The sequence below is a fragment of the Hemicordylus capensis genome, chromosome 15 (genome assembly GCF_027244095.1).
Source record: "Hemicordylus capensis ecotype Gifberg chromosome 15, rHemCap1.1.pri, whole genome shotgun sequence".
NCBI classification, from domain to species: domain Eukaryota; kingdom Metazoa; phylum Chordata; class Lepidosauria; order Squamata; family Cordylidae; genus Hemicordylus; species Hemicordylus capensis.
In genome coordinates this window covers 10,167,431-10,181,849 of record NC_069671.1, presented here as the reverse complement: position 1 = coordinate 10,181,849, position 14,419 = coordinate 10,167,431, and the positions used below count along the sequence as shown (strand labels likewise).

At 46.3% G+C, this 14,419-nt stretch overlaps 1 long non-coding RNA gene across 2 annotated transcripts in view; it reads left to right on the top strand.

Moving 5' to 3' along the window:
- The window catches only part of LOC128338089 (uncharacterized), a 114,344-nt gene extending 109,351 nt beyond the window's left edge, over positions 1–4,993 (top strand). For both annotated transcript variants that reach the window (XR_008312506.1, XR_008312505.1), the window contains one exon: positions 3,819–4,993. This is a non-coding gene — a long non-coding RNA (uncharacterized LOC128338089). The remainder of the gene's footprint in view (positions 1–3,818) is intronic.
- The last annotated feature ends 9,426 nt before the right edge of the window (positions 4,994–14,419 follow it).

The window sequence follows — 14,419 nt, the reverse complement described above, 5'->3', positions numbered from 1 at the left end:
GGAATGCCAATTAAAATAGTCTTCCTTCCTCCCATGATACAGGCAATAAGCGTGCATGAAAAAGTGTTACCTAAGGAAGACTTTTTTTTTAAAAAGCCAACTGAAAAACATAATAATAAAAATGAAGCAATTATAGACTAGAGAAAAGTAACAAATGGCGTTCCCTGGAGATTGGTCATGGGCTCACTACTGTTCAACATCTTCATTCACGATTTAATGAAGCCGGGCAACATTTTTTTTGATCCAATTTGCAGGTGAGACAAAAACGGGCCGAGGACAGGGACTGGAATTCAATATGGTTCTTATGACTCCTTCTGGCTCTCGCAATGTACATATTTCCTCTTCAGTTATTCCCCCCTGATGTGAGGAACTGGAAACTATGCCACTAGTCAGTCGAAAGTGAAGCCCTTAAAGCCAGCAAGGAGAAATCTCTGGGCAGAACTTCCCTGGCCATGAAGTCATGTGACGAGGAGGAGAGCTGGTCTTGTGGGAGCAAGCATGACTTGTCCCCTTTGCTAAGCAGGGTCCACCCTGGTTGCTTTTGAATGGAAGACTACATGAGAGCACTGTAAGATATTCCCCTTAGGGGGTGGGGCTGCTGTGGAAAGAGCACCTGCCTGCTTGCATGCAAGCAAGCAAGCAAGCAAGCAAGCAGAAGGCTCCAAGTTCCCTCCCTGGCACCTCCAGGTAGGGCTGAGAGAGACTCCTTCCTACATTCTTGGAGAAGTTGCTGCCACCAGTCAGTGTTGACAATACTGAGTGAGATGGACCAGTGGTCTGACTCAGTATAAGGCAGCTTCCTATGTTCCTAAATGGTAACCCACCTCCTTTTAAAAATCAAGCAGTGTTATGCCTTTGGCAGGCATAGCTCACCCCTGAAGCCTGTGTGCTCAGTGGTCGAACAGCTACTTTGTATGAGGAAGGACTCACTCGGGTTCAGCCCCAGGCAACACCATTTAAAATGACTTTGGGTAGTATCCTGCTCCTTGTCGGGGGCTTAGAGAGTTACCAGTGCCCGGGGCCGCCAAAGCGAAGATCCCAGCAAGGGACCAGGCAGAGAAACAGCACCATGGACAGATCACTGGATACACAAGGCATCCTCAGCAAGGCCCTGGAGCTCACTAAGGGTTTAAATTAGGCCTGCTCAACTTGGGCCCCTCAGCTGTTTTTGGACTAAAGTAAAGTTGTGCCCTCAAGTCGGTGTGGACTCCTGGCGACCACAGAGCCCTGTGGTTGTCTTTGGTAGAATACAGGAGGGGTTTCCCATTGCCATCTCCCACACAGTATGAGATGATGCCTTTCAGCACCTTCCTAGATCGCTGCTGCCCAATATCGGTGTTTCCCATAGTCGGGGAAACAGACCAGCGGGGATTCGAAACAGCAATCTCTTGCTCCCTAGGCAAGTTACTTCCATGTGTCATTAGGTACTGATTGATTGAATGATTAAGTGCCGTCAAGTCGGTTTCAACTCTTAGCGACCACATAGATAGATTCTCTCCAGGATGATCTGTCTTCCACTTGGTCTTGAAGATCTCTCCGTGGTGCATTCATTGCTGTCGTAACTGGGTCCATCTGCTACAACTCTCATAATCCCCAGTCAGAGTGGCCAATCGCCAGGGATTATGGGAGTCCTAGGCCAACATCTAAGGAGGACCAAAGTTGAGCAGCCCTGGTTTAAACATTCCCGCCCTAGGACTGATATGTCCAGCTCTGCCTCTATGGCAGGAGCTGTTGATACTTAAAGGGGCTGCTGTACCTTATTTCCAAACACTGGTTCCCCTGGCATTGAGAGTTCCTAGATTTCTGGAGTTCTGAAGAGGAGGAGGAGGAGGAGGAGGAGGAGGAGGAAGTGCGGGGAATGATTGCCAGGAAATTTAGAACAGATAAAAAGAAGTACCCTTTCACACAATTAATCTATGGAATTCTTTGCCACAGGATGTGATGGCCATCAGCTTGGCTGGCTTTAGCAGGGGCCTAGGCAAATTCATGGAGTTCAGGTCTATCAGTGGTCTAGTCTTGATAACTATAAGCTACCTCCAGGCTCGGAGGCAGGATGCTTTGAATACCAGCTGCAGTGGAGCAACAGCAGGAGAGGGGACATGCCTTAATCTCCTGACTGTGGGCTTCTCAGAGGCATCTGGTTTGCCACATGCTGGACTAGAGAGGCCTTGGGCCTATTCCAGCAGGCCAGGGCCACCTCCTCAGACCTTACTGGTGGCAACTCCTGGGATTCCCTCCCCAAGGTGGTAACTTCTGCAGATCCTTTTAAAGCTGGTTCCTGCACCCAGCCTTCTCCACCATCTGTATCTTCTTCAGACCCTGAATGACCCAACAAAACACAGTTTGTGTCATTTGAACCAGTCCAGTGCATCAGGCCAGTGAGTTGGCCAGAAATGCACAAGGAAGGGATGGATGTTCCTCCCTATCCACCCCCAGCACAGGACCTCCTCCAGTGACTGTTGCTGGTGTCTATCTCATGTTTCTTTTTAGATTGTGAGCCCTTTGGGGACAGGGAGCCAACTTATTTGTTTATTATTTCTCTGTGTAAACTGCCCTGAGCCATTTTTGGAAGGGCGGTATAGAAACTGAATTAAGTAAGTAAGTAAGTAAATGGGAACTTAGAAGTTCTCACACTGAGCCCCTCCACCAAAGTGGCCGTGAGTTAATCTTTGCACTAGACAGCCAAATTCTGTACGGCTGTGATTAGGATCCGCGCACATGGTGTGTTAGAAATGGTTAATACAGGTTTTTCATTTTTTTTTTCTTAGCCTCTTTATATATTTAGTTCTCTTAAACGTACCTGTCACTAGTCCCATGGGTGGCAGTCCTCACGAGAGTTCGGAGAGCTGCCGGACAGCGATGAGGACAAGCGGGGGGGAGAAAATGGCACCAGCCAGCCAGTGGGCCCAGCAGTTAACAGTGGCAGCCGGCCAATGGCCAGCAGGGGGCAACAACGGCGACGCTGGTGGGCAGGCAGAGAAGGCAGGGGCAGCCGGAGGGAGGGCAGGTGGCGGAGAAGTGGCCGGCCGGAAAAGCAGAAAGCCTGGTCAGCCGGGCGGGATGCGGGGGAGAAGAAGTGGGCAGGCCGGAGGCGGGCAAGAAGCGAGTGGAGGGAGGAAGAAGCAGGCCGGCCGGCTGGCTGGAAAGTGTGGGGGGGTCGGTGGGGGGAGAAGCAGTGGGGGAGCAGTCGGGGAGAGAAGAAGCGGGCCAGCCAGCTGGCCAGCCATAATGCACCGGGGGGGGGAGATGAGAAGCAGGTGGGAGAAGAAGAAGCCGGCCAGCTGGCTGGCCAGAAATCAGGGTGGGCAGTCGGTGGGGGGAGAAGCAGTGGGCCAGTTGGCCCGCTGGCCAGAAAGAGGCGGAGGGGGAGAAGCAGGGGAGAGAAGAAGTGGGCCAGCCGGCCAGAAAGCCACGGGGTGTGTGTGTGTGTGGAGAAAAAGGCAGTGTTGAATGGGTGGTCCACCAGAGGTGCAGATGTTTTGTGCCAGGCCACTGCTAGTTATATTTATTTAATGTTTATGTAATAATTCCTGTGTGTGTGTGTGTGTGTGTGTGTGTGTGTGTGTATTGTATAGTAAAGTTGTGGAGTCGGTGACTTCTGGTGACCACAGAGTCATGTGGTTTTCTTTGGTAGAATACAGGAGGAGTTGACCATTGCCTTCTCCCACGCAATATGAGATGATACACATACACACACCCCTATATTGATATCCACTTTTAAGTGGATTTAAGTGGATTAAGTGGGTTTGTACTGTATACTGTATTTGATCAATGATCATAATAAGCTGAACTGATCATTTCCTCCTGCCTTTCGACAGACCGCATGTTTTGGCCTAATGAATTCCGAGCAAATCTGATAACTTTATTTCTCGAGTGAGTGCAACAGCCTATAATGAAGCACTCTGCTGCCTCTTCTCCCAAGCCTTTGTCTTGTGGATCTGCTCTTCTTCTTCACATGAAACAAGGCCCTGAGCTCTTGATTAGTCAATTTGGCTTCAAGGGCTTGTCTTCTTTCCAGGTTAAGAAGGAAATTATTCTACGGCTGCACTTTTGATGCCCTGCTCTGCAGAAATAACGATTTCTGTCCTGCCTCGTAATCACCTCCATCATCAAGGGAAGCTCTATTAACACTGTGAAAAGAGAAGCGAGAGCCTGCTTTTGACTCTTTAAAAATATTATCATCATCAGGCTTAAATGTGTTAATAAATGTCAGCTCAGTGGTTCAAGCACTCTTAAAAAAAAAAAAAAAGCCTGTTAGACCTCCAACCAGAGACCTTAAAGGAGAGGCAGAGGGAAAAGAAAGAAGAGACACAGAGGTTTACAAGAGAAAGAAGAAAGCAATCCCAGGCAGCATGAAACAAAAGGGAAGATAGAGGCTCTTTGGTTCGCTCCCACCAAATTTGCTTCTACCCAGTTCAAGAGCACCATCTCTGTACAGGTCAGCAATTCATTAAAATGCAATCAAGGGGTGTCGTTTCTGGGAGTCTGGATGTACCCCTTGGGGAAGAAAGGACGGCTCTCAGCTAGGAAGGGCCCTCATTAAGGGGGACCATCAAAAGGCCATTGATGTCCACAGGAGCATTTCCATAGACTTCAATGGGACGGAGAAACGGTCCAGATCACACACGGCTTGCCAAAGCGGCCTGCGTTTGAAAGGCCCGTTCTGTGAAGTGCAACTGCTTCATTTGGAGACCAGAGGACTCAGACTGACTGATGAAATCCCTTTCAGTCCCTTCCAGGCCTGATTCTGCCGACTGGCTTGCATCAGAAGTTTCCTCTGGGGATGGAAGTTGGATTTCAGACTTGCAGCATCAAGACTGAAGACACCGAGAAAGCACCGCAGAGGTCAAGGGGTCCTCTTGTCTGCCCCCGCCACGCAGTTTGGGTAGGACTTTTTTATTTGTTTGCTTTTTTAATTCGTTGTTAGATTTATATGCTGCCTTTCATAAAATATCTCAAGGCGGTTTCCAATAGAGATATTAAAGCAATATGAGAACAAAACTGAAATCAATAATAATTAAAAACACACAATAAGACTATAATTTAGTCTTTGCCAAGTTACCCCTGCTAACTTGGCAAAGAGGCATCTTTTCACGTGGTGATTCTCTTTATTTAGCAGGGGGAGAGTAACTGGCCCTATCCACCCGCAGCACAGGACTTCCAGTGACTGTTGCAGGTGTGTATCTTATGTTTCTTTTTAGATTCTGAGCCCTTTGAGGACAGGGATCCCTCTTATTTATTTATTATTTCTCTGTGTAAACTCCCTGAGCCATTTTTGGAAGGGTGGTATAGAAATCGAATGAATTAATATAATATAATATAATATAATATAATATAATATAATATAATATAATATAATATAATATAATACTATAAAAGAGAGCTCATAAAATAGCAATCTAGTCAAAACAGCACTCCCTAGAGGGCAAAGGCCTGTATGAATAACGTCTTTTTAAAATAGTGAGGGAGGCCAAAGAGCAGATGTCCATTGGGAGGGCATTTTAAAGCCTGGGGGCAATGACCAAGAAGGCCCTGTCCCGTGTCCACGACAACTGAGCCACCCTCAGTGTCAGCACACAGAGCAAAAGCCCGTCTGATGACCTTGTCGAGCAGGTAGAAACCTCCGGAGATTCAGGGCCCAACCACACACCCCCCCGGGTTAAGGCAAGGGTTCTCAAACATTTTTGATATTGTGGCCCCTAAAATTGGAGGTTCTCAAACTGTGGGTTGGGGCCAGTTTCCTTTGTAACAGAAATTCCCAAGTGTTGTTGATGACAGCTCTCAGCATGCTTAACTGCAATGGTCTTTGGCTGGGGATTATGGAGGTTGCAGTCAACAACTTGGGGAAATCCCTGTTCCAGGGAATACTGGTCCTATCCCACTGTTTGAGACTCCCCATGTTCAAGGCTTTAAAGGTGATAACCTGCACCTTGAACTGGATCTGGAAGCAAATAGGCAGCCAGTGCAGCTCTTTCAGAATGGGCCCAATATGCTCCAAACAGGCAGCTCTGGACAAAACCCTGACTTCCTGATGGTGTATACAGCAGAGACAGGCCCGACATCACACCTGGACCAACCTTTTCTTCATCACTTCCCAGCACAGAGCTTCCATGCACAGGAGGGCTCCAAGCAGGGCCTCCATGCACAGGAGCAATCTACCTCTGAACACCAGTTTTTGTGGGCAGGCAATAGGAGGAGAGAGCTGTTGCCTTCAGATGCTGTTTGTGGACTTCCCAGAACCTTCTGTTTGGCCACTATTGCTAGTCTAGATGGGCTTTTGCTGTAGCCCAAGAGAAGTTGTCTTTTGTATTTGGATTTTGTGACTTGACTTGGATTAAAAAAAAGTTTTTAAAGTGTGATCAAAATATGTCAGATAAATAAATCATGATTGTTGTCATTGCTTTAGTGGCATTGGTTCCCATGCACAAGCCCGAATTTTTTTTTTAAAAAAAAAAATCCTATTAACGACGACGCAATTGGAAGATTTTGCATTGTTTTGTTCAGCTCGATCAAAAGATTGGTATCCCTTTTAATATCACTTTCCAGCCAGCTTTGGGGTTTTCTCCCTCTTGCTTCCCGTAGGGGCTGGCATTTATTCTGAATCATAAATATTTTAAAAGTACGCGGACTTTTCATGTCCTTTGTCTGCCAATCACTTTGGCTATTCCAAGCCGGACTTGGATATTGTTGTTTTACTAGAGGGGAAAAAATAATAGTATAAAGATCTCACACACACACACCCAGCTCTCTTTTAAAATCAGCTTTGAAATAAAAGTAAAATAAAGCATTGTGAACTGAAACGGCTCTTATTTAAAAGTTTAACTTTTACTTTCATCCATTTATAATCAGAGTTCCTCTGGTATGTTTGATTCCTGACAAATAAGGATAAAAGTCTTGTGCCCCCCTTTGCTAATGAGATGATAAAACAGCGGGGATCAAGTTTTTAATTACTAGAGGCTACGCGTTGGAGAGGTACCAATGATATTTTCTATTGCATGTCTAAGTTGTAACTTCAGGCTTACGACACTCCTGCTGTGTTCCTCTGCCTTTGATGCTCACTCATCTTTGTCTCCTGAGAACGTACCAAAAAAAAAAAAAAAAAAAAATTGAGCCTGTATCCTGGGGGTGCGGGGGGCTGGTAATGATTGCCAGAACCTGCTACAGGTTCTGCTGTCGTGCCATCCGTCTTTCTGCTTGACGTTGCCCACTATGTTGCAAATTAAAACAGGGCGCTTCCAGCGAAGGTTCTTGGAGGGTGGAAAACAGTTTTCTGCATGTCAGAGGTGGGTAGATGCAGAGTAGGGGTGTGCACAAAACCGAGTGGCCCGGTTCGGTTCGAGTCTGAAGAGGACTTGAACACAACTGGGTATGTTCAGTGTTGTGCTACTGAATAATCCCCCCCCCCCACCAGCCGGGGTCATAAGATTAATTTCTTTGATTTTTTTTTTTTAGAATCACGCACCAGCAGGACCAGCGGCCTCAGGGGGTGCTGGCATGGCCACCAGCTGGAGTTTAGCACACCATCAAGCTCCCTGCCTCTGGCCTTGGTTTTAACATGCAGATGATCAGGAAAAAAGGAGCAGCTCCTGAACCAGGATAGGACACTTGTCCCACCCCAATAATAATGGTGTGAATGGGCGTAGGAAAGCCCCTCCAGCTGAGTACTATCTACACTGACTCTCTCCAGGGTTTCAGCTCTCTAGGGTTTCAGGCAGGAGTATTAGTATTTCCCTAGAGAGGAGAGCTAGTTTTGTGGTAGCGAGCATGAATTGCCCCCTTTGCTAAGCAGGGTCTGCCCTGGTTTACATTTAAATGGGAGGCTACCTGTGTGAGCACTAGAGCCCCTGGTGGCGCAGTGGTAAAAACTGCCGCCCTGTAACCAGAAGGTTACAAGTTCGATCCTGACCAGGGGCTCAAGGTTGACTCAGCCTTCCATCCTTCCGAGGTCGGTAAAATGAGTACCCAGAATGTTGGGGGCAATATGCTAAATCACTGTAAACCGCTTAGAGAGCTCCGGCTATAGAGCGGTATATAAATGTAAGTGCTATTGCTAAGTAAGTGCTATTGTAAGATATTCCCCTTAGGGGATGGAGCTGCTCTGGGAAGAGCATCTAGGTTCCAAGTTCCCTCCCTGGCATCTCCAAGATAGGGCTGAGAGAGATTCCTGCCTGCAGCCTCGGAAAAACTGCTGCCAGTCTGTGTAGACAATACTGAACTAGATGGACTGGTGGTCTGACTCAGTAGCGGGCAGCTTCCTATGCGCCTATGTTTCTGTGCTGCAAAGCAGATGCTCTGCCACTGAGCTACAGCCTCATCCATTTGGGGCCTTGGCTGGCTGTCCATCCAAGTGGGCCAGAATCAGGCATTTGGGCAGAAATGGACTGGCAATGATTTCCAGGGCCACGGGTGAAGATCAGGCGCGTCAGAAATGGCAAGTGAGTAATAAGTTTATTGTCGTGACCACAGGTCACAACACACAAGAAATAGCTACATAGCAAAAACCGGGCAGGGGTCCAGTTCTGAGGCTTCAGTCAGGGAAGCAGCATTCTCTGGACCAATGGAATTCTCTGCCACAAGATGTGGTGACAGACAACAGCCTGGATGGCTTTAAGAGGGGATTAGACATAATCCTGGAGGACAGGTCTATCAAGGGCTACTAGTCCGGTGGCTATCGGCTGCCTCGAGCCTCAGAGGCAAAATGCCTCTGAAACCCAGTTGCAGGGGAGCAACAGCAGGAGAGATGGCATGCCCTTGTCTCTTGCCTGCGGGCTTCTCAGAGGCATCTGGTGGGCCACATGCTGGACTAGAGAGGCCTTGGGCCTGATCCAGCAGGGCTGTTCTGATGTTCTTATCCTCATAAACTGTTCAAATTGGGGAACAAGCTCTAAAGTTAGGGCTTTGTCTGGCCTTGTGGGCAGGTAGGGGTGATCCTTTCCATGCGGCAAGGTGAGGAAGTAGCCTTAGGCGGCATATTACTGGGGCGTCGGCAGGGCTGCAATAGGCCCCACGCCCACCACTGATGCTCCTGTTTAGGTTCCTTTGCAAGGAGTGCCTCTCCTCACACTCCTTGCCAAGCTGGCAAGAAGCATGCACAGAAAAGAGAGGGCAGCTGGCAACCTTCCCTCCCCACACCACTTTCCAGGCTTGTTAAGGGCTGATTTTGAGCAGGCCTCCACCAGGCGTGTGGGACAATGCAGTTTGGGCACCTTGGGAAATGTAGTTCTGTTGCAAAGGGACCAGGAATATGAAACAGAGAATTAAGCAAAATTCAGCTCCCAGGATTCTTTGGGGGAAACCATGATATTTGGTGATATGGAATTATTTATTGGCTATAGACATGACTTGAAATGGCCTATGGCTTAAAAGAAAGTTATATTATTCTGACTGTGAGGAACCTGCAAGTGAGGGGGCAAATAGAAAGAGTGGGAAATAAACCATGCTTCAGAGTTATCCAGCTGATATGCATATGTATTAATAATAATAATAATAATAATAATAATAATAATAATAATAATAATAATAATAATTATTATTATTATTATTATTATTATTCAATTTCTATACCGCCCTTCCAAAAACGACTCGGGGCGGTTTACACAGAGAAATAATCAATAAATAAGATGGCTCCCTGTCCCCAAAGGGCTCACAATCTAAAAGGAAACATGAGATACACACCAGCAACAGTCACTGGAGGTCCTGTGCTGGGGGTGGATAGGGCCAGTTACTCTCCCCCTGCTAAATAATCACCACATTAAAAGGTGCCTCTTTGCCAAGTTAGCAGGGGTAAACAGACGTAAACAGGAGTGCCCTTAATGGACCATGAAATGAAATTGACCACAACATGCAAATATAATCTAAACAGCAGGAATCGCTCCGTTTTTAAACGATCTGCTCACTGAAATAATTTAAATAGGCTGAAGAGATGTTTGCAGCATTTGTACACAGAGAGCATAAATAATCCTTATCGGGTTTTATGGCATCTTTGGAAATGTTCTGACAGTACTGAGGGCTGTATTAATTATGAAACACGCAATGAAGCCAGATGATTTTTATTTATTTTATTTTCACATTTATATCCTGCTTTTCCTCTAAGGAGCCCAGAGTGGTGTACATGGTTATGTTTATCCTCACAACTGCACTGTGAGGTAGCCTGAGAGAGAAGTGTCACCCAGTGAGTTTCATGGCTGAACGGGGATTTGAACTCAGGTGTCCCCGGTCCGAGTCCAACACTCTAACCGCTACACCATGCTGGCTCTGTGGTTGATTGGTCATGATTGGTCCTTCCAGCTGCAGTATTGCCTGCACTGATTGGTAGTGGGCCACTCTCCAGGGTTTCAGGTGGATATTTCCTAGCCCTACCTGTAGATGCTGCCAGGGGTTGAACCTGGGACCTTTTGCATGCAAAGCAACCGTTGAACTATGGCCCCTTTCCATGTGGTCTCATGGCAAACACCTAGTCATGTGAAAGATGGGGACAAGAAGCAGGGCTTCCTCAGTGGTGGCACTTGGGTGGTGGAACTCCATCCCCCAAAAAGGGTCACCAAGCAAGTCTATCCTATTAGACTTGGCAAAGACCATGATCTTTAGGAGGACCTGGAAGAGTGAATCTTACTTTTGTGTGTGGTGGAATGACATATTCCACCATATTCTGCCTAGAGGCCTTAATTAGGCAGTAAAGGTAAAGTGTGTCGTCAAGTCGGTGTTGACTCCTGGCGACCACAGAGCCCTGTAGTTTTCTTTGGTCGAATATAGGAGGGGTTCACCATTGCCTCCTCCCACACAGTATGAGATGATGCCTTTCAGCATCTTCCTATATCGTTGCCGCCCGATATAGGTACCAGCAGGGATTCGAACCAGCAACCTCTGGCTTGCTAATCAAGTCATTTCCCCACTGCTCCATTCGGTGGCTTTTATATTCACATGTACGGGATGTTTTATATTGATTGTAACTATGGTTACATTGCTGAGTCTTCCAAAAATTAGTACTGCTTGCTTTTATTATCATGGGTTTATCTGAGGGCCTTTTTGGTCATGGAGGTGTATGCATCAAATAAATAAATAAATAAATAAATAAATAAATAAATGAATGAATGAATGAATGAATGAATAAAGCAAGCCTTCATTTTAAAAGTTGTAAAAACCTATCTTCCAGGAAAGGACTTGGGTCAGTGCTGAGGTCCTATCCTAAGTTATGTCAAGTTTAAAAGGCCCCATAGCATTAATCAGTCCAACAAAAGCCAAAGAAAACAGAAATCATACAGATTTATTTTTACTTGGCAATAATGCAACAAAAAACTAATAATAAAAAAAAACAGTAATTGCACAATAAGCCTATTTGCATTAGAAATCCCTTTAAATGAAAACACTGTTCCGATGTAACACATCTGATGAACCCATGGACACCCCACTAATCCCGCTCTCTCATCTGCATTCAGGAGAGCTATTTCTCTGCAGCCAGTGAGACTGCAGAAAGGTGGTGGTGGGGGGGCTGGCTGTGTGAGCTTCCTTCTCGACAGAATGACAGCCCGCAGAGCTAGTTGGACCAGAGTGAGAGAGGAGATTCCTCCCTCAACTTGGGCTCCATGGGGGCCGAAACTGTGGTGTCAGTGTTCGGATGTAATGCTGGTGCCGCAGAAATGGAGTTTGTGGCAATGAAACTCCACTCTGATTGAGGAGTTTGGGGAGGGAAACCGTGGATCCCTTTCTGCCACAAACTCCATTTTCCCGAATTCAGTTGTGTGGGTGAGGAAACCGGAGGTGACGGGACCGTCCCATTGCGTCTAAATTTGACCATTATGTAAAACTTGAAGCTTAGTCATTATTAGCCTACTTTCCTTAAGGAAAGTAAGCTTATAAAATCACCTGGCATTGTGTGTGTGTGTGTGTGTGTGTGTGTGTGTGTGTGTGTGTGTGTGGCTATCAACTTTGCAACGCCTGGACCAATATGAACCAAATAGGGTACAGTTGTAGGGACACCTAAATGGCATAGTTTGAGATGATGCCATCCACCCTGATTCAAGATGGTGGATGTGTAAATGTCGGAGGTGCACATGGGCTAACTTGTGAACCGCCTAACCGACTCTGACCAAATTGAATCCAGTTGTAGGGACAGTGAAAGGGAAGTAGGCCAATTAGTTCTTCCCAGAACTACTTGTTTCAATCAGTCACCTTTATTCGAACTACTTGTTTTGTATTGAGGGGCCCCTCATAACGTGAGGCTTTAAGTTGTGGCTTACTTAGCTTGTGTCTAAATCTGGCACTGACTTGAGTGCTGTCTCTAAGCTTAACTTTTAATTGGTATTCTTATTATTTATTTATTATTTATTTATTCGATTTCTATACTGCCCTTCCAAAAATGGCTCAGGGCGGTTTACACTGAGAAATAACAAATGAATAAGATAAATAAAATGGATCCCTGTCCCCAAAGGGCTCACAATCTAAAAATATTATGAACTTATTATAAGTTATTATAAACTTAGATCACTGCCAGCCATATTTTTTGTTTTGTTTTCAAAAGATACACATGGAGAGAAAGCCCATTTGGGCTTTGAGTTCTATGCCCAACCAGTCCCCTTCCAATCTCCACTTCTTCTTCAGTCATGCGGGCTTAGGGGGAGTCTATACATTTATTAAATATGACCTCCATTTAAAGAAGACATTTTTTGGTCTTAAGATCCTGTCTTCCAGGAAAGGACTTGGGCACTCTCTGGAAGCTTGCCTTTTAATTTTGACCAGTTGGTTTTGTTACCACAAACTTAGATCACCACCAGGCATATATATACATATTGCTTTCTAAACAAACACATGGAGAGGAGAGAGAGAGAGAGAGAGAGAGAGAGAAGACGAACCAGTTTGGGCTTTGAACTCTACTCTCACCCAGCCCCCTTCCAATCTCTTCTTTGGGTCTCAGTTGAAAAGCTTCACACCCACACCCACCCCCCACTCATTTGCGTTTAAAATGGATGTTTCATACGGGTTGATTAGTGTTAGTATGGCATACCAGCCGCTCTGAGCTCAGGACTCAGCTTGAAATCTGCAGATCATTCATCAAGCTCCCCAGCAGGAGGGATCCTTTCACACTTTCCCTCTATAGCCTCAAACATGTTCAGGTTTGCTTTTTAAGCTGTTTCCCCTCTCTTTCCTTTTCTCCCCCTCCCCGCACTTTCTGTCCCCTTGCCTTTTCTCCATTTGAGTGTACACAACACTGCAGCCTTTTGGCACCAAATTTCCCGCACAGACGCTGTCCCCCACCAAAAAAAACCCTCCAGGATGTGAACTGTTCCAAAGACTGAATCCATCCACCCTTTGCCTGCCTGCTTATGTCAATTATTTAACGCCCAAACCGTTGGCGTGACCCCATCTGGAAGGGTCAGAAACTAAAAAAATGCACTTGCTTTTTAAAGTAAGATGCTCCTATCCTGGTAGTAAGGATGCCATCTGATAGTAAGAGGCAACTATCCTGGTGCAGTGTGTTTGCATCTATCTCTCTTTAAAAAAATAATAAAAAAAGCTAATTATGGCCATGTTGAAAGAAATAGATTTCAGAAGCAAAGGGCCTTTCCTCATTTGCAGATGGGATATGTGTAGTGCAGACAGAGAGGAAGCTTGACAGGAAACTCCTCATCACTTAAATTTTTTTGCAGGGCGAGCAAAGGCACTATGGCCGGGCAGAAAAATATCTTTTTGGGATTGAAGAGGCAGGTTATTAGGTTTGGTGGAGTGCAGTAAAATGAGTGGGGTGGGACTCCTCAAATGCTGAGCCTGGGAGGGGGGTGTTTCAGCCTGCACCCCTGAATCAGGGTGCCAAATAGCTTCCTTTTTTAAAAAGAAGGAATATCCCTTGGGTTTTTTGCTTTGCTTTGGCTTAGTTATAGCAGCCACTGAATAGGTAAACTGCCAGCCGTTGTGCCAAATTCTTCCGTTAGCATTGCATTTTGCAATGACCCCAACCCCAACATGAGCATGCTGTAGAACAGCCATTGTGGCTGGGGATGATGGGAATTGTAGTCCGGCAACATCTGGGGACCCAAGTTGGAGAACCCTTGCCATAAACAGTGCCAGATTTAGGCAAAAGATAAGCAAGCTACAGTTCAGGGCAGAATTCCTAAGGCACTCCTAAGGACAAAATAGAGAGAGTGGTACCAGGGAAAGAAACTGGGAATGATAGGATTGGGGCCGTAGCTCAGTGGCAGAGCATCTACTTGGCATCAGAAGGTCTGACCAGGTTCCAGGTTCAAACTCTGGAAGCATCTCCAGTTGGGGCTGGGAAAAACTCCTGTCAGGAACATTCCTTGGTCTCCTGGACCATTAGCCAGTGATCTGCCTAAGCAAAGAGTTGGCCAGCAGCCATTCAGTAACCTATCCAATAACCCCCATCAACCCAAACATTGTCCCTCCTGCATTTTTGCTGCCCCACACT